Genomic DNA, 15441 nt, shown 5'->3' with positions numbered 1-15441 from the left:
GGCAACTGAGTAGTTTAAGTTTAAAAAACAAAAAAACAAAAACAGGCAGATCTATAGCTTCAGATGAGGCTTGATCTAGCAGCTCCAAAAGCCTGCCAAAGTATTTTTTGTGTGTTTCTACCATTATTACAGTGGTGTAAGCTTTATTCTAAGGTTGATCAATTTTGTGATTCCTAAATGCTTACCAGTAGCTCTCAGAAATACACTTTTCTTATTTCCCTCTGGGAAGAGAAAGAGAGCATCTTTTTTGGCATTCATAACAAAAGTCTTATATGCACCATAATTGCTTGGACCACATTCCCACCCCTAAGGCAATCACTGTGGTCAGCTGATTATGTATTTGTTGGTTTATCTTAGATCATTGTTTCACCCTAGCAGCAAGGGTGGAGTCACATACTCAGAATCACATACTATAGTAGTACCTACATTAAAATCAGGGCTGCTAAGAAAAGAATCAATGCGGGAAGATAATCTAGGAGTGCTCATTGTGGTCTCCTAAAGCATATCTGCTTCTCCTTGGCCATTTACCACATTCTCCTGCTTCCACTGGCCTGTTTCTCCTGTTTACCCTATTTCAGCTCCTTCTTAACTTTGATTTATACTTGTTAATTATAACCTCTATGTACTCCCCACTTTCACTTACCGTATTATCACTTTTCAACTTCAGCTTCCATAGTGCTAAAAATTTATTTTTATCTTTCTTAATTCATATTTCCAAATTGAGTTTCCAAATGAGCCAGCTTATTTTTTTGAACCAGACCACAGGTATTGGCCAGTTGAAGATTGATTGTCTTGAATAAGGTGTATACCACTGGTCCAATGATCTGTAAATGAGGGGTGAAGTTTGGATAGTCCAGTCACATGATCCAAAACATAGCAGCCTGAGTAAGAAAGGCTGTGAGCAGGGTTTTTCCTTGTGAATGAGAATGAGGGTAAGTTACATTCACTCATAAGTTGAGTAATTAAAGACTATACCTTTTCTTTTTTTTTGTTTTTGTTTGTTTTTTTTTAATTATTTATTTATTTATTTATTCATTTTAGAGAGGAGAGAGAGAGGGAGAGAGAGAAGGGGGGAGGAGCTGGAAGCATCAATTCCCATATGTGCCTTGACCAGGCAAGCCCAGGGTTTCGAACCGGCGACCTCAGCATTCCAGGTCGACGCTTTATCCACTGCGCCACCACAGGTCAGGCAAAGACTATACCTTTTCTGTGGGAATTTTGATATATATGATTTTGCTCTCTTTTTAGATTTTTTCATGGGCCGTATCATATTTGTTTGCATATTGGAATTTAACTGGAACAAATCTTTGTCTTTTGAAGGTTAGGTTGATTTTTGGAAACAACAGGAAGTTATTTGGAGCCATTTTTGATTGAGGGTAATGAAGATAGGCATTACAAATTTGTCAAAAATAAGGTGCAACTATAAAAAAGACACGGATGGTCTTTCGTTGTTCATAAACTGACCCTGAACACAATTCCAAGAAAATTTAAAAAAATTTTTTGAACAAATATGACAGCACATTAAATAATTGTATTATACTGCTGAGGTAATTGCTTCATTGGAAGGACAAAATTCAAGTATTTGTTCAGGCTTGTGAGCACGTGTGCATGCACCCACGTCATTACATTGTGATTAATCTTCATTCCATAGAAATGAGGGAAACACTGACCTGAGTCTCAGTTCCGGAAGAGGTGATATTTAGTAGGTAAACCTCGGAAGAGTAGGGTAAGATATTCAAAACTGTAGTTTCTTTCAATTGGGTCTGATGTGTATTGGTAAATATCAATAAATAATTAATGAATATTTTAAATATCACCTCTGATTGAGGTTTTTATCATCAACCACTAACTCCTGTGCGATTAAGGGAAGAAATGATGGACTCTTTTGTAGAGCACAGAAATACCTCAGTAAAAGTCAAAGGCGAGGGTCATTCCTCGACCAACCGAGGAAAGGTATGTGAAAGGTGAATCCAAATCACTATTGTGTCTGTTCTCTAGCCTCTAATATTATTATATTTGCTATGTTTTCAGAATACCTTGGATTTCTTAAGAAATGCTTTAAGAACGAAAGACATTTGAGAACAACAGTTTAAATAACATGGTTTTCACTAATAGCCAATCAATCAGTGTCCACTCTGCTTAGTATTTCATAAGCAGAGACCTGTGGGGTGTGGAATGGGCAGTGTTGCCCCCAAGGAGTTTACCATGAGGTAGTAGAGATGTTTCACTCTGGAAAGCTATATCTGTAGGGGAAAACTGGTTATTTGCCAGTGTTCTCTAGCATGATGTCTTCTTTCCTTCTCATCACTAATATCCATTCCCTTGTACATTTGTTTTCTCTAAAAAAATTTTTTTAAATTTACCTTTCAATTACAATTGACATACAATATTATATTAGTTTCAGGTATACAACATTTATAGACCCCCCAAAGTGATCACACATAACTTAAGCATTCACCTGAAACCGTGTATAGTTATTACAATATCATTGACTATATTCCCTATGCTGTACTTCATATCCCCCTGACTATTTTTATAACTGGTCATTTGTACTTTTAATTCCTTTCCTATTTTTCACCCATTGTCCCAACATCTCCTCCCATCTGGTAAGCATCAATTTGTTATCTGTATTTAGGAGTTTGTTTCTATTTTGTTTGATAAATTCCATAGTGAAACCATATGATATTTGTCTTTCTCTGTTTGATTTGTTTCACTTAGCACAATACACTGAGGTCCATCCATGTTGTCAAAAAGGTAAGATTTCATATTTTTAATGCCTGAGCAATATTCTATATATATATATATATATATACATTGTATGTATGTACCACACCTTAATCTATATGTCTACCAATGGACAGTTAGGATTTAGGTTTTCAAAATCATGCACTAAAAACAGGCATAAAACAAGTGCTCAAACATAAGGGTGTTTTATCCACAGTAGCCATATAAGTGGTATTACCATGATATAATAAATATATCAGAAAAAATACCTGTCAGTTCACACTTAAATTTGAATTCTGGCTCAGGCAGCTACTAATTGTGTTACCTGGAGAAAGGCCCTTGAAAATTTTTTAACTTTATTCCAACCTCTGTTTTATTATCTGTGTAAAATAGCCAGTATCAAAAGAAATAATACATGCTAAGCCCTCTTATAGTTAACTTCTTATAGTTTTAGATAAAACATTAGTAATCAAAAAGGGCATACCTTTCACCCTAAGCTAACCTCTGCTCTCATTTAGGATTTTCATTCATTCAGTATTTGTGAAGGCCTTTCTATGTACCAGGAGCTCTGCTATCCTCATCAGGGCAATGGCAGATAATACGCTTTTACAATCCACTCTGATCCCACCCACATCAACTTTACTCTTCAACATTGCCTATAAAGTTAACTTTTACCTGCTTTTATCTACATGAAAATATTATAGTGATTTTCCTCAGAAACCAGAATTTTGTTAGGAATGGGCCTGAGTGTGGCAGGGACACCATTGTCATTGGAGATTGTGTATATTAGTGGGCGTTAGGGGCATGGGGCAGCTGCAGGACACAGACCCCATAACCAGGCATCCCAAGTTGATAATTTATAATTGATCCAGAAGCCCCATTTTACACTTATCCTGAAGTCCTCATCTATGTTCTATTGCTTAATGAAAGAAGAAATTAATTAATTAAGAATATGTGCAAGAAAGCCCAGGAGTTCAATTTTAATGTAAAATAAGAAGCTTACATCTATCTAGTCAAGTGGCTTTAACAGTGTAGTTCAACCACAGGGAAGGCAACCTTGAAAAGCAAGGCCCAGGCCACAGGGGTGTGTGTCTGAAGACTTATCTTTTACCATCTACATTGTTTTGTCTGGGGTTAGTTGAATATTGTAGACGTGAAGTCATGGGCTTCAGTTCAATCATTTTGGGGGCCCTAAGCATCATTTTGGTTCAGAGACAGAGTTTATTTTATATTTTTAAATTATTATTTTTACTTTTTCTTTTTTGCGAGAGAAAAAGAACAGAGAGAGGGATAGACAGGGACAGATAATCAGGAAGGGAGGAGAGAGATGAGAAGCATCACTTCTTCGTTGCAGCTCCTTAGTTGTTCACTGATTACTTCCTCATATGTGCCTTGACTGGGGAGCTCCAGCAGAGCAAGTGACCCTTTGCTTAAGCCAGCGACCTTGGACTTCAAGCCAGCGACCTTTGGGCTCAAGCTAGTGACCATGGGGTCATGTCTATGATTCCACGCTCAAGACAGTGACTCTGCGCTCAAACCGGATGAGCCATGAGCCCGCGCTCAAGCTAACGACCTGGAGGCTTTGAACCTGGATCCTCTACATCCCAGTCCAATGCTCTATCCACTGCACCACTGCCTGGTGAGACCAGAGACAGAGTTGAAATTTTTTAATTGATTTTAGAGACAGAGAGAAGGAGGGAGAGAGAGAGAGAGAGAGACATTGATTTGTTGTTCCACCTATTTATGCATTCCTTGGTTGATTTTTGTACATGCCTTGACTGAGGGTCAAACCCACAACCTTGGTGTATTAAGACAACACTCAAACCAACTGAGCTACCTGGCCAGGGCCAGGGACATGGTTTAAGTTCTGAACTCTAATTAGTCTTTTTATAAACCCTGCTACTGGTCATGAGGCCAGCATCTCTCTCTTCTAGCACTTGTCTCATTACCCTGGTCATATTTGTTTTCATGGCACCTTGTTTAACCACCTATGAACTCCCTAGGATTGTACATTAATTACTCTTTCTTGTTCCCCTAGAGCCTAGTACAATGTCTAGATGGTCAATAATCGTTTATTAAATAAATGAATCCATGAAAGAATAGGGAGAAGAGACAAAAACTGTTCTTGGCTTAAGCTAAATCTATTACCACAATTATTAACTAGTAGTGCAAAAGTTAACCAACTTTCCTTTCTACAGTGTGGGCTCAGGTATTACCTCCATTGATAGAGAATAACTATCCATTGATCTGAGGTTGGCTCTATTTCCTGGTTAGTTCTTCTGTTTTCAGGTAAAATTTTGGAAGCAGCATTTAATGCTGCCTCTTGTTTGTGGGCCCCAGGTCATTGCCCCAGATAGTGACACCATCTCATTAGTTCTGCAGAAAGGTGAGATTTACAACTTCTGTTGGAGTCTTCCTGTACAGAGTAACAGGAAAGGAAGCTGTAACTGCTTGAATTAGCACAACATATTTGCTTTCCTTCCTGCTGCCATAAATTCTTAGGATGACACAGAATCAACATTTCAGATGATTTTGTCTGGCTTGTAAATTGTCCTCCAAATTGTCACCTTTTCCCTCCTAGCCCCACACCTGGCTATAAGAATAGCTCTGACCTCTGGTCTCAGAGTCAAGGTTAATTGATGACAAGGTCATATGATTAGCCATTCCTTTTAAGTTATGCCTTAGGAATTCTACTAGGTGCTATTTTTCAAAAGTATTTAATTTTTTTTTTACTAGAAAACTTTGTATTTTGTCAAGAACTCTTTTATAAGACTCTACCCAAGATTCATTTAAAAAATATCAAAGTCAAACTTAGCTTCTTGGAAACTGGACTCCCTAACAAAGGACTTGCTAGTGATTGCTAACAGCAGGTAAGTCACAGCTGTTCTTGAAGTTCATGAAAATTCCAAGTATTGCACTCTGAATAATATATTCAGAAAAAATATTTATTTATGAATTAATTCAGTTATGGTAAATAACCAAGATGGAAATACATTTGATTTTTAATTTCAAGATAGAAAAGTAAACAGAATTCTAAATATCACAGTTTTGTGGACATTCAGAATTGAAGAGTAGCACTTTTGGCTAAATGTCTGTATACTCCTTAGAGGTTACCAAAGAAAATATTTTTTGTTATGACACATCTGAAGGAACTAGGAAAATGTAAGCTGTCCATTCAAGTTGACACTCATAAATGAGCTTGAACAATGTATAATATACATAGAGAAACGTAGATACCTTTCACAACTATTAGTTAATTCTATTTTGATAAACTCAGAATTTGATTAATAATAAAACTTCCCAATATGTTTTTGGGGAAGGGTAGAAATTGGCATTAATGCTTTCCAATGAGAGATTTTGGAGAAGTCATAAAACCAGAAAGTATTTCCTCAGCTCCTTTTGGATAGAAGAACATGCAAAGCTTCTTGTCAATTTTATAGTCTTTCATGGACACCAAACTGGAAAGAAAAAAAAAGTAGCGAGATATAGATAACATTCTGAATAATTCTGAACAACACTCAGGGAAATTAATGTCATTCCTAGAGAAACTATGTGCTAAATTCCGGTAATTGTTTTACTTCATCTGTCTCTCTAGTTTCAACAAGCTTTGGGATGTCAGTGAGCTCATAGTACAACTCCTTTGGCTGGAGTCTGCGAGCTTCCTATTTGAGTGCCCAGGCAAGTCACTTCACTTCTCTGAACCTCAGCTGATTCTAGAACGTGAATCTAAGCCTCCTTTAGCTTGGTGTGGGCCTTAGATAGTCATACCCTCTGGCTGGATTCAAAACATTTAAAGTAAGATAGAGACATGCAGAAAAAAATAAGAAGTAATTCTTCTTCAGTTTAAGGAATGAAGAAATAAGGAAGAGAAGAAAAGAGGAAGGAAGGAAAGAAGGAAGGAAGAAAAGAAGGAAGGACAGAAGGAAGGAAGGAAAGAAGGAAAGAAGGAAGGAAGGAAGGAAGGAAGGAAGGAAGGAAGGAAGGAAGGAAGGAAGGAAGGAAAAAAGGAAGGAAAGTTATAGAAAGAAAGAAAAAGAGAAAAAGGAAAAAAAGAAAAGAATAGCTTATTTATAGGCTCCCTAAGGCTTCACATTGTATCTATTTCTCCAGCAGTGGTCATCCTGGAGAGAAGAGAGTGGTCATCCATGGAACTGCTCACCTCTCCCACCATTGTTCTCACCTAAGCTTTTTCATTCTTGTTTGTCAGACTTTCCTGAGGAATCATCTCTGTGAAGGGTTTTCAAACGACTAATAATTCAAGACAGAGATAAAACAGGTTGAGTCCTGCTTCTTAACCCCTTGAATGCTATGCATTTAAATACATTTATCATCCCAAAGAAGAATGTTTGCTCATTGCAGCAGAAAAGCATTTGCCTCCATCATCTTGCACACTCATTGTTTTAATCTGTCCAAAATATTTAGAAATCTTTTCTGTATTTTTTTTTCTTTCCATTTTTCTGAAGCTGGAAACAGGGAGAGACAGTCAGACAGACTCCCGCATGCGCCCGACCGGGATCCACCCGGCACGCCCACCAGGGGCGATGCTCTGCCCACCAGGGGGCGATGCTCTGCCCATCCTGGGCGTCACCATGTTGCGACCAGAGCCACTCTAGCACCTGAGGCAGAGGCCACAGAGCCATCCCCAGCGCCCGGGCCATCTTTGTTCCAATGGAGCCTTGGCTGCGGGAGGGGAAGAGAGAGACAGAGAGGAAAGCGCGGCGGAGGGGTGGAGAAGCAAATGGGCGCTTCTCCTGTGTGCCCTGGCCGGGAATCGAACCCAGGTCCTCCGCACGCTAGGCTGACGCTCTACCGCTGAGCCAACCGGCCAGGGCTTTTCTGTATTTTTGAAGTAGAAGTTAAAAAAGTTACTAATAGGGCCACAATTGGACAACCTTTAGTCACCAGGATCTGTCTCTAAGACAACCTTGTTTTCAATCTTGGAAAAATAAAAATGGAAAGACATTAAGAGACTTGACCAAGTACCCACCCAGACCAACCCTGTGAATGCATTCCCTGGCCCAGTCTCAGTTATTTGGGGCTATGTGACCAAAGCTGGTTGGATCAGAGGACTATTAGGACTTGCTAGAAATGCTGAAGTAGTGATATTTTTTCCTAGAACAGAAAAAGGAAACAGGTAGGCCCAGGAGATTCATGACATCATTATAGCACCACAGTAGGAGTCATCTTTAGGAAGATGTGGCATCACAAAAGGCAAAAAAGAGAAAAACAAAGAAACAGGTATTTGAAAACAGTACTGAATGACTGGATTAAACTTTACTTGGGATTTGCCATATTTCTGCATTATAAAGTCTTTTTTAGCCTTGGCTTGTTAGCTCAGTCAGTTAAGAGTATTGTCCTGAAAAGACAAGGTTTTAGATTTGATCCCTGCTCAGGACATACATGACTGAGTGGAACAACAAATGAATGCTTCCCTTCCCCTTCCCTCTCTCTCCCTTCCTTTCTCTGTCTCTCTAAAAAAATCAATAAAAATCAAGCCCTGGCCAGATAGTTTGGCTGGTTGGAGTGTCATTCCAAAGAGTGAAGGTTGCCCGTTCAATTTCCCAATCACGGTACATACAGGAGCAACTTGGTGTTCCTATCTCTCTCTCTCAAAAAAAGTCATTTTTAAATTTAAAGAATTTGAGTTGTGCTTTCTTTAACTGTAATTGGATACATTCCAACTGATACAGTAATGAGCACTGGAAAGCAGAGTGGTTATAGGGTGGGAGTGAGGACTAGGAGTCCATTATGAATTTTATTATGGGTATGATACTAACTGGATGTGTCTCCCTCATCTATGCCCAGATGTCCTGAGCCTATATATTCAGAGATAAACATAGAGTCTCTGAAACTTTTACCATCATAAAAATGAGTATAAATATTTCTTTGTTTGTTGTAGCAAGATGATTAAAGCCAACTTTTTTTTTAAAATAGGAAAGATGAGCTGTTTACTGGTGTGTGTGTGTGTGTGTGTGTGTGTGTACAAGTAGTAATAGAAAATGGTTCTATGAGCTGGAGTATGTTTTCGTATCACCACTGGCCTCCACACACTCCTCACCATGCAAAATTCTGATGGACAGCAGAGAGGAAGTGTGGAAGGTGACAGCATCAGCCAGAGGAGGACTGAGTTAGGCTGCAGAATTAAGGAACAAGTAGAATGTGTGGATTAAAAAAATTATATTTAAAATATATTTTAAAATTAAATTAAAATAAAATAAAAAATACTTATATTTAAAAATAAATAGCTATTTTAAAAAATCTTTTTCACTGGAGAGATTTTAAAAAAGACAAGATGGTCAAAAGTCACGTCATCTATTAAGTATCTTAAACAACATTTTCTCTTAACGCTGAGGGAAGGGTCTGCCACAGTAATTTAAGCAGAATGAAAGGCAGAGCCCAAGGCCTGGAAGGAGGCGGAGACATGAACAAGAGCAATTGGAGGTGTGCAGGAATGCAGAGAGCTTTACCTTTGTTGGCATTTCTGAAACCTGGTGGGATCGTGCTCATAACCAGAATGCAGGCAGTCCTATCGGGGCATTAGGATTCAAGAGTGCTAATTTGGGGAAATTAAAAAAAGAATCTAGTGAGTATGGTATTGAAGTAGGGAATACTAAAACCCAGGAGAAGGGCAGGCTGCTGGAGTATCCACCATAATTAAAGCAGATTACAATTGCTCTGAGAAAAGAAGAAAGCAAAGAGTAAGAATATCCAACGTGCCTGATCAAGACTGATGGGACAGAGGCTCTGTAATGGCAGTGAGGAAATTGGGAGGGAACCCTAGAGAAATTTCTCATAATACCTATTCTTTCTTTTTTAAAGAGGAAATGATAATTATGACAAAAATCAGAATGAATAAGCCAAATAAAGGAGCTAAATTGAAGAAGAGGCATCTGTATTTCGCATGGAAAGCAAAAGCAAGCAAGGCCACTAGCATAAATCAGAATAAATGAGGTAAGCTCTGTTTTCAATTCCTTTCAAACAAGGGGCATGAAAAAAAATTTAAAAAATACTGACACGTCTGTTAGAGTCAAAAGGCAGGAAAAAATTTTGAGCAGGTACACTGACATATTTGGAAATTAACAGATCTAGATGACAGACATAAAAAAAAACTGTTAAAGAAGACATATGTTTACTTTTCATTTTTTTGGAGGGGAAGACAGATGTTTAGATCCACTGATTTTTTTCTTTCTGTAAAAAGTGGCAAAGGAAGTGTATGGAAGGCTTAGAATCTGTTTGATGCTTTCTCTTCTCTTTAATTCTATATTTTTATAGGAAATACATCTAAAATGTTACCTGTACTTTCTATCATAATGATAAAATAAAATAAAACATACTGGTTAAGGTATTAAGAAAAACTGAAAAATCTTAATAATGATGCAAAAATGTGTAATATAGAAAGAAGGTAGTGAATATTTACAGGACTATGGGTGTAAACCAGTCAATCTGGTCTCTACCACCCACTAGTGGGCGTTCCAGCTTTCATGGTGGATGGTAGCGGAGCAACCAAAGTATAAATAAAAAGATAGATTTAACTATAGTAAGTTGTTTTATAAAGATTTATTCTGCCAAACAGCAAAAATCTGACATAAAGTACTTAGTAATTATTATTATATGCTTTAACTTGCTGTAACTCTGCTTTATAAATTTTATAGAGTAAAGTTACTTCCCTACTTTATAAATCACCATTACTGTGGAACCAGTGGGCAATTAGAAAATTTTACTACTAACAGAGATACAAAAGTGGGCAGTAGGTATAAAAAGGTTGACTATCCCTGATGTAAACTAAGAAAACTCTTGGAAAGTCCTTACAATACCACCTTAATGAAATTAAAAAACATCCCATTCAACTTGACACATTTGTGAGCATGACAGCAGCATCTCTCATAGAAATGGCTGAACTAAGCAGGTCTGTTACAGCAGGAATGACAAGACCTCAAATATTGTCTTTATTTTTTTATATATTTTTAAACTAAATGTGAGGAGGGGAGATAGTGAGAAAGACTCCTGCCTGTGCCTTGACTGGGATCTATGCATCAACCCCTGTCTGGGGCTGATGCTTGAATCAACCTAGCTATTTTTAGTGCCTGAGGCCAATGCTTGGACCAATGGAGCTACTGGCCATGAAATGGGAAGAGAGAGAGAAAGGGGAGAGATGAGAGAGAAGCAGACAGTTGCTTCTCATGTGTGTCCTGGCCAGAATCAAATTTAGGACATCCATATGCCAACGTGACACTCTATCCACTGAACCACCTGGCCAGGGCCGACATTTGTCTTCTTGAGAGAAAGAGTTCAATCAAAAGACAATGGACAAAAAGTAAAGGAAGAATTTATTGACTATGCAGGAGGAAAGTCAGTGTAAAAGGGGGCCTTGGAGACAGGTTCAGGGGGTTAGCCTGAGATGAGCTGCCAATCACTGCCCACTGCTCCCTTTGTTGCAAATCTTGTTGGATCCCTTATTCTTAGGAGAAAGCGAGGGGCAAGGAAACATGCCTGGGGGGAAGATGGAGGGAAGGAGGAAGAAGAATGGAGAGCATGCTGGGACCTCCGTCCTAAAGGATTTTAAGGGTGAGGACTTCTCAATATTATATTTATCAGGTCTCCAGGTCTTTTATGGCTGTGGTCGTCATTGATTGGTTGGTGCAAAGGCAAGGGGTCATTAGTCAATGCAGCTGGTCCTGAGATCAGCCATGGCTTTTCTTTGTCTGGTTTTGCTGTTTTTCTGGCTTGAAGTTGAAATACAACTGAGATCTAGATATTATCTCTAAGGCTTAATGCTTAAGCGCTATACTCTGGTCCCCTTGTTCATTCCTCCTTCAAGTGGGTCAAAAATCACATGACTAGTGAGATCTCTAAGGGGAGGGTCCGAATTCAATTACCAGTTATACGAAACCAGGGGCTCTGAACCTCATGACTAGTTAAGGGAGGAAAGGTCACCCTGGGGGTAAGGTCTTTGTTTTCCCAGTTTTGATCATTGTTAGGCACCTGGGGTTTTCTTCCCAGGTGGTCTTCTGTGCCTGTCCTATAGTCCTTGCTCTGCTCATGTCTGTCTAACTGGTTATCACAGGTCCACCTGATGGTCAAAAAAAAAAAAAAAGTGCATATGTTATGTTTATCAGCTACCATCTCATTTGTGGAACATTATGATGTGTAGGAAAGTGATTAACCTTTATGGCCAATTCCTGTCCTCAAAAGGTATGAAATCTAGTTGTAAGCAAGTTAAAGCATGCCTAAAAATAGCTAACATTGTAAAGCAATAAATGTTGAATGCACTTCAGGCTCAGGAGACTAGAGCACAGATGGAATTGAGGAGTCAGCTATCAGAAATTACCGAGTTCTAGGCAGTAGTAAAGAAATAAAATATTATTATTATTAATTATTATTATTATTTTGTGGGAGAGACAGACAGAGACAGAGAGAAGGACAGACAGTGATAGACAGGAAGGGGGAGAGATGAGAAGCATCAATTCTTCGTTGCAACTCCTTAGTTGTTCTTTGATTACTTTCTCATATGTGCCTTGACTGAGGGACTCCAGCTGAGCCAGTGATCCCCTGCTTAAGCCAGTTACCTTTGGGCTCAGGCCAGCAACCATAAGGGTCATGTCTATAATCCCATGCTCAAGCCAGCGACCCTACACTTAAGCTGGTGAGCCCGTGCTCAAGTGGGATGAGCCCATGCTCAAGCTGGTGACCTCAGGGTTTGAACCTGGGTTCTCTGCGTCCCAGGCCAACACTCTATCTATGGCACCACTGCCAGGTCAGGCTTAATATTATGTTTTTTAAGGAGAAGTTAGGACATAGCACTGAGTCTATTAATCTGCCTAGAGTAGAATTCAAAGTGGTTACTGAGATCTCATCAAACATAAGATATTGTCAAACATAAGAAATTAATTGAAAATGAATTATAAACCTGAAAACAAAATATTAAACAATGAAAGTTTTAGAAGAAAACAAGAGCAAATATTGCCATACTGTCATAATCTTAGAGATAGGAAAGATTTCTTAAATGAGACATGAAAACAACCATTAAAAAAAAAAGGTTGACAAACTGAACCATTTCTGTCAATCAAAAGATGTGCCATTAAGAGAAAAAAAAGAAAAGCCACAGACTGAGAGAAGATATTTGCATAACAATATTTACATTTAAATATGCACAATATTTAAATATATGTAAACCATCTGGCAAAGAACCCATATATACACTACAGAAAGAGCTTCTACAAAACAATAAGAAAAAGACAATTTCCTAATAAAAGAAATGGTCAAAAGATTTGAACAAGCACTTTATAAAAACTGATATCCAAATGGCAAATATGCATATGGAAAAAATGGTCAATATAATTAATAATCAACTGGGAAATTAAAATCATAATGAGATACTACTATGCATTTAGCAGAATATGATGTTTTATTCTCATTTTCATTTGTTTCAAAGTATCTTTTGATTTGTCCCTTGATCTCATTGTTAATCTAGTTATTGTTTAATAATATGTTATTTAGCCTCCATTTCTTCATGGTTTTCAGTTTTTTTTTCTTGTGATTATTTCTACTTTCATACCATTATTGTCAGAGACATATTTCATATGATTTCTATATCCTTAAATATTTTTAGACTTGTTTTGTGTCCTAACATGTTGTTTATCCTAGAAAATTTTCCCTAATTTAGAGCTTGGTAGTTCCCATATATGAAGGTCACTTAAATATGAACATAATTTTAAAAAATCTCCAGACACACAAGAAAACAAGTGACCATGAATGAGCATCAGTTAAAACAATGAACAAAGATCTAGATTTTCAAGGACTTTAGATATAAAATTTATAGGTATATAATATTTATATATATACAAATATATATAATGTTTATAGAGATCAAATAAGACATAAAAATGAGTAAATTTATAGTAGTCCTTAAAATCTCTTAGAAGTTCTGAGGAAAAGACCAAAATTTAAAAATAAAAATAATATTGTAATTAGAAACAGATACTGATAATAAGAGAATTAGTAAACTAAAATGTAAATATAAAGAGATTATTACAAATGTCATCCAGAGAGACAAATGGATGATATATAAAAGAGGTTAAGAGACATGGGAATGAAAAGTTTTAACAAACATCTAGTAGGAACTATAAAGAGAAAAGAGACGGAATGAAGGAGTTGTAATAGAGTTAACATCTCAGAATTTCTTGGAACTGATAAAAGAGATAAATCTACAGATAGAGTGAGCACAATTTTATCAGGCTGCAGAATAAGAAGGTATTCATATCTAGACATATTTTAGTGACTCAGCAGTTATTGGAGACAAAAAGAAAAATCTTAATAGCAGCCAGTGAGAAGAGATCACTTGCAGAAGAATGACAATCTTACTGAAAGCAGATTTTGCATCAACAATGGCAGACATCACAAAAGCAAGAAAAAAGATAAATACTTGAAGAAAATAGCTATACACTGAGAATTGTTTATCTACAAATTATCTTTCAAAAAATGAGAATATAAAAAGCTTTTAGAATGAACAAAACATGTTTATTGTCATTTTTATCATTTGCAAATCTTTTTTTTTTTTGTATTTTTCTGAAGCTAGAAATGGGAGGCAGTCAGACAGACTCCGGCATGCGCCCGACCGGGATCCACCCGGCACGCCCACCAGGGGGCGATGCTCTGCCCATCAGGGGCGTCGCTCTGTCACAATCAGAGCCACTCCAGCGCCTGGGGCAGAGGCCAAGGAGCCATCTCCAGTGCCCAGGCCATCTTTTGCTCCAGTGGAGCTTCGGCTGCAGGAGGGGAAGAGAGAGACAGAGAGGAAGGAGAGGGGGAGGGGTGGAGAAGCAGATGGGCGCCTCTCCTGTGTGCCCTGGCCGGGAATCGAACCCAGGACTTCCGCACGCCAGGCCGACGCTCTACCATTGAGCCAACCGGCCAGGGCCTGCAAATCTTTATTAAAGGAACTTCCAAATAATATGCTTCAGGTAGAATAAAAATTAGCCCAGGAGGGATGGCCACAATGTAAGAAAAGATGTAAATAAATAACTTATTAAACTCATAGATAATTTTTAATGAATGTTGTCTGTATAAATTAATTTAAAAATAATATTTAATTTATGGAGTTTAAAAAGACGGCTAAAATACTGGACATCGCTAGCATGTTAGTGAAGAGTGGGGTCAGGGTAAAAGTTCTAAAATTTTTATATTATTCAGGATAAGACATTATTAAATTTATAATACATTAAGTTATTATACATGGTAAAGATTTCAAGAGCAACCTTTAAATTATGGAAGTAACATATATAATTTTTAAACTAAAAAAAGGGAAGGCCCTGGCTGGTTGGCTCAGTGGTAGAGCGTCAGCCTTGCGTGCAGGAGTCCCGGGTTCGATTTCCGGCCAGGGCACACAGGAGAAGCGCCCATCTGCTTCTCCATCCCTCCCCCTCTCCTTCCTCTCTGTCTCTCTCTTCCCCTCCCGCAGCCAAGGCTCCACTGGAGCAAGGTTTGCCCGGGCGCTGAGGATGGCTCTGTGGCCTCTGCCTCAGGTTCTAGAATGGCTCTGATTGCAGCAGAGGGATGCCCCAAGATGGGCAGAGCATCGCCCCCTGGTGGGCATGCCGGGTGGATCCGGTCGGGCGCATGTGGGAGTCTGTATGACTGCCTCCCCGTTTTCAGCTTCAGAAAAATACAAAAAAAAAAAAAAAAAAAAGGGAAAATATAATATTAGAAGAACAAAAATCA

General features: G+C 38.2%; 1 non-coding gene across 1 annotated transcript; it reads left to right on the top strand.

The window, feature by feature from the left end:
• The first annotated feature begins 15029 nt into the window (after positions 1-15029).
• TRNAA-UGC (transfer RNA alanine (anticodon UGC)) lies at positions 15030-15105 on the top strand. The gene has a single exon. It is a non-coding gene; the product is annotated as a tRNA-Ala (tRNA).
• The last annotated feature ends 336 nt before the right edge of the window (positions 15106-15441 follow it).

Source organism: Saccopteryx bilineata, chromosome 3 (assembly GCF_036850765.1).
Source record: "Saccopteryx bilineata isolate mSacBil1 chromosome 3, mSacBil1_pri_phased_curated, whole genome shotgun sequence".
NCBI classification, from domain to species: Eukaryota; Metazoa; Chordata; class Mammalia; order Chiroptera; family Emballonuridae; genus Saccopteryx; species Saccopteryx bilineata.
This window is presented reverse-complemented; position numbering and strand designations above follow the sequence as displayed.